The sequence below is a fragment of the Frankliniella occidentalis genome, unplaced genomic scaffold, assembly GCF_000697945.3.
Source record: "Frankliniella occidentalis isolate FOCC.00 unplaced genomic scaffold, Focc_3.1 Scaffold30, whole genome shotgun sequence".
Classification (NCBI taxonomy): Eukaryota; Metazoa; Arthropoda; class Insecta; order Thysanoptera; family Thripidae; genus Frankliniella; species Frankliniella occidentalis.
In genome coordinates, this window is record NW_026267160.1 from 926611 (window position 1) to 931900 (window position 5290).

At 50.8% G+C, this 5290-nt stretch overlaps 1 long non-coding RNA gene across 1 annotated transcript in view; it reads right to left on the minus strand.

Annotated features, from left to right (window-relative positions):
• The window catches only part of LOC127749088 (uncharacterized), a 66417-nt gene that overhangs the window by 10082 nt on the left and 51045 nt on the right, over positions 1 to 5290 (minus strand). Inside the window, exon 2 of the long non-coding RNA XR_008010961.1 lies at positions 2595 to 2661. This is a non-coding gene — a long non-coding RNA (uncharacterized LOC127749088). The remainder of the gene's footprint in view (positions 1 to 2594; positions 2662 to 5290) is intronic.

The window sequence follows — 5290 nt, forward strand, 5'->3', positions numbered from 1 at the left end:
TAGCCCTAGGGCGCCATGCCACACCACGCGTCCGATGAGCGAGCGAAGGGCGTGGCGGGCCGGCAAGGCGTGTCGTGGTGTGGCGCGGCGCCCTGATGCAGCCCAGCGAGCAGTGTACTCTGGCCGTGTAGACAGACGGGCTCCCATATTTGCCCAGGTAAACGCCGCTCGAGTACAGCGGCGTAGACACAACACCGTGGGGCCCCGCGCATCACCATTTTATCCTCAAGAAACGGCAGAAATAAGGCGAGAGTCCGTCCTCCTTAATCACCCAGTTCCATAGCTGCCACGTTCGCAATGCCTTATGCGCCAACGTGGAGGACGCTGCATTGTGCGAGAGAGAATGACGTCACAATCTTTCTCTTGCTCTGAACCCACTACGCCACTGGCCGGCCTGGGCCGGGCCGGGGGCCGGGGACGTGTCAGAATGCAGGGCTGGGCGCGCGCAGCCCGGCGCGGCCGAAGGGAACCGAAGAGGGTGCCGAAGTGTCGAAAATCGCTCGCCCCTGAACAAACACTCTTCCGGTACGAGGAGGGAGCGGCGCTCGGGCGCATCGGCGCGTGCGAGCGCATAACAAGTTTCTGTAAAAACGCTCGCTCTTTTTATTTTTCCGATCAATGCTGAGCGTGGAGTAGAGTCTACGTCCGCGACTAAAAGAGCGTTGTATACGGCAGATATATTATTTGAGCGCTTGCTGCCAACAACTCCAGGAAGAAAAATAAAATAAATATTCTACGCAGATACGATACGTATATAGTTCGGGCGATAAAGAAAAGAAAAGAGGTATGCATTGTTTTTATGATGGCATTTTAAGACTATGGCAATGATATAAGAAGTATTACATCATCTCAAGCAAAACGCTAAAAGTCAGATTGACAAGTTTATTTTTATTTTGTCTTGTATCGGCCTACTTTTTGGCTCGTTGTTTCCAACCGATTGACTTGCTGGGACGACAGGCTAGGAGCCGGCGACGGCGAGTAGCTGGACGCCAAACGATCAAAAGTTACTAATCGGTTTTATGGCTCAGAGGTGCGTTTATGGCGATCCGACACCTCATCGCTCCTCATTCCGAACAAACGCTTGGCCTCTGTCTGTCTGTCTGTCTGTCTGTCTGTCTGTCTGTCTGTCTGTCTGTCTCTCTCTCTCTCTCTCTCTCTCTCTCTCTCTCTCTCCCTCCGTGTGTTGTAGTACTACGACTACGACACAGTATGCGCACTGGAAAAACAAACGTAGGGACTGGATGCCTTTCTAGGGGTGTTAAATTTTAATGCCTTTGCAAAGGCACGAGAGTGTACAAAAGCATTACATGTTAGGACCTTTGGGCAGTTTTAATGCAGTGCTGGTAATTTTCCTACCTTTGTTTTTCCAGTGTGCATTTGCCTACTCGGTCCACACGGAACCATGGCCCATACAGTGCCATACGGTAGAAAAATCTGCAACACTGATGTATCGTAGCCATGACATACGGTACATATGACATACATAATGCGCTTTAAAATGAACAGTGAAAAAACGTTACACCGCGATTAACTTCTAGTGCGACTTCTTCCCACAGAGCACGTTGCACAACACAACCAAAGCCATATCGTCAACCGTCAAAATCCTTGCAGTTACAAATCATGTGTTACATAATTATTGTGGGAAATTGCGACAGATTTTGATTGATCCCAAAGGTTTTGAACTGTGCAGTCCTCATCAAATATTTTGTTTCCTAACAGCAGCAGCAAAGTTTCCGATCTAGCCAGCCAACCATCCCCTATTTCTTGCTTCTCTCTCTCTCTTTCTCTCTCTCTCTCTCCTCCCCTTCCCCCACCCCACTACAGACTGCATCGCGTCCGAATTGTTTCCTGTCCTGTCCGCCGCCACCGCTCTACTAGCTCTGACGGGCGCGCGAGGCTCGCTGGGCGCGCTTAGGGTGGGCCGCGTCGTGCCGTGCGGCGATTAGTATTCCGTGTCCGACGAGATTGAGATATTATTGCCCTTTGTTGGCCTCGCGCCCGTCCCGGCCCGCCCGCCCCGCACACCTCGCGTGCGATGCAGTCGGACCCGCTGCTTGGCCCAGAGACGCGACGCATATTTCTCTCCCCCGAGCAGCTTTGTTTTGCTCGGCTCCGTCGTGGCCGTGGCCGGGACACTCCCCCGCCCGGGGAGGGAGCACCCACGCGTCATAATAGAGCCATTCGGGTTCTTATGCAAATGAGTGGGAAGGTGATAATTTGCTCTCCCGGTGCATATAGTGTCGGGTCCGGCCGCTCCCGCGCGCTCTATGGAGTCCCCACCCCAGCCTCTGGCGGCACCTACATCAGCCTGCTCTCCGGGCTGCCTCAACTGATTTTCCTTCCCGCTCTTTCGGAATGATTTGCTGTTGTTGTGTTATTTTTCCGTGTGCGTTGTTTTGAGTGGGACCAACAGTGCTAGGAAGGAGCCGGCCTGAGCTAGTTGATTCGGCTCGATTCGGCATATAGGGCAAACCCCCGCGAGGTCCACTGAACTAAATCACAAAATAGAACCTTGAATAGAACGGAGTGCGGGATAATATTACATCCGCCAAAAATAACAATAATAATAAGGGAGGCGTGGAACATAAACTTACCGCGCCTGTAGCTTGACAGTCAAGCCCTGCCTCCATTCCGTCGCATAGGCCCCGCTGACCACATACACTGAAATAAAAAGAAAACGAAAGAAAACGTTAGAAAATAAGTGTCGCACCGTAGTGTACAGCTCTCCAAGTTCACGGTTACTATGAAGGTGGCGTGGAAGAGAGGGGACAGGGAAGGAGTTCGCTGAGAGAGGGGTGTGAAGGGGGTGGAGGACGTGTTCTCCCGCGGAAGATACATTAACATCGCGGAGAGACCCGCAAATATCGACCGTGACAGACGGACTTAACGTTTCACCCAAGTGTCACATTACAGTCTGGGATATACGGACAATGCGGGGGAAAAAGGGGGGGGGGGGTAGGAACATGCGTTCAACACGACGGCGGCGAACAATGGCGCACGGCGTGTCTGCCCGCACACGCACAACCAGGGCGAAAAATATGCGTTTCACTCGAAATCCTCCCATTCATGCTGGCTGCGCAACATATAAACAGTCCCGTGCATTTTGCACCGACCGTTTTTCATGACGTGTGTGAAATGCATTTTGTACATCCCCCCCTCCCCCTCTTTCACCTCTTGACCACATCCTTAACTCCTTTTGCCAGCGCAGGATCGTAAAGTGACGCCTCTTCGCGTAAAATGAAGGCTCCCCAGCCGCCGCAGCCCGAGCTGCAGCCTCGCTGGTCCAGCCGGCGGCGGCCACTGGTCATTAAGGCGCGCCTCAATTGAGATATCCCGACCGACTACACTAAACGTCGTGTAAACATTTGTACAGCGCAGTTTTCTCTATACGTTTCTAATACGCGCGATTTTAAGCTCTCTGGAATATAGACATTCCGCTGGATGGGGACTTAAAAGAAAAACTACATCCCTGCTGTCCGTTTGTCGGTCTCTCTCACTCTCCTGTAGCCCGTTACCGTGACAGTCCAGCATTTATAGCAATATTTTTATTGGCCATCTGAGCCGGCCTTTTATAGCGAGAAATGATATGCTGTGACGTCTGTGACCCTGCCTTTCGGAATGACGACCCTACTGTCTTCCCCCCGCGTTCCTCCCCCTTTCACCCCCTCTTGTACTCCAGAAGACGTATGCCGGAAGGAACGCCTCCCCCTTCTCCATCCCGCAGGTCTTCTCACTGCTTTACGAGACTAAGCAGCACTTTTTGATGGCGTTTAGGCGAGCTGCTTGGACCAGAGCTGGACACTAACGGGAACACGATACGTTGACCACGCGTCTGCCGCTTCTTGCAGCCTTTATGGACCTGCGGTAAGATGCTCTCAAAAATGCTTCGGTGCGACGGCTGCCCCCGTTAAATATATTTTATCTGCCGCGTGCCACATATGGAAAGAACTGTCCTCCCGCGGTAGTTGTGAGTGTGTGCGCAACTATGTAGGAGACAAAGTATTACACATCTCCATCGAAAAGGGTGTTTGCACCGAGAAAATATTACATTTGATTTTTACGAAATAAATTCCTTGAAATATGTGGTAATGCAAATATAGTATGGCATTTGCTGTACAGGGCTAAAGTTTGTTTTACTTTCACTCCGCAACTCGTATACACTCACTGGCAAAGCAAAGGTAGGCATCAGCACCCTTCTTGGGGTATAAATAACTTTCGTGCCTTTAGGCCGAGCTTTAGGCTGAAAATTCGCACCCCTTGAAAGGCACGAAAATGCACCAAAGGTGCTAACATTTAGTGCTTTTAGACACTTTCGTGCCTAAATGCATTAAAATTTTGCGCATTTAAAAGGCTCTAAGTCCTTCATTTATTTTTCCAGTGCTGTTATAAAAATGGTCGCGATATTACGAAAACTTAGTCTGAAAAATTGACATTCCCGAAGAAAAAAAAACGTAAATTATTATTACCTACGAGGCAATATGTCTAATATCTTTTTCGTCAAATCACGGACATTTTTTACAGTGCACTGTACTGTGAGCATAGCGCGCTGTGAAGTAATGGTGCCTGATCGGCGGCGCAATTAGAGTAAATATGACGCGGCAATTGGTTTTTATCGCCAGCGCTACCGGTCGCCTCACACCTACCAGGCGGGTAAGGTGTTGGGCGGGGCGGGCGACGGAAATGATATCGGAGCCCGAAGGTAATTTGGAGAGGAATTATTATTATATTAAAACGTTCCGAATGGGGGGCGCGGGCGGCACCTGTGTAAGCTTTGATGCAGGTCTTGTCTTGTGGGCTGTCAACCCGCATCAAGAGCAGACGTCTACACAACCGCCGCGTCGCTCACGCCCCCCCCCCCATCCCCACACGGTGCCACCCCGACGACGCTCTCCTTTTGAAATAGTAGCTACTTGTGTTGCCGGTTGCTCCCAAAAGCAGAGTGAGATGTGAATATGAAATGTTATTCGGAGAGAGGAAGATGCGGAGAGGGGGTGGGGTGGGGGGAATAATTTTTCTATGAGAGAGAGAGAGAGAGAGAGAGAAGGAGGGAAAGGGAGAAGGAGAGGGATAGAGAAAGAGCCTGCGGGCGATATCTGCATGATGCAGTGTACGCTGCCCGGGGTGGTCTCCGTCATCTAAGCGTGGGAAGAGTAAGGGGGGGCGTGAAAAAGATGAGGGACTGCCGCGTGGACAGGTGCACTCTAAGAAAAATTACAGATTTTTGTATCCAATTTGATATAGTTTTCTGTATCCGAGCACTGTGATACAGTAATATGTATCGGTGATACAA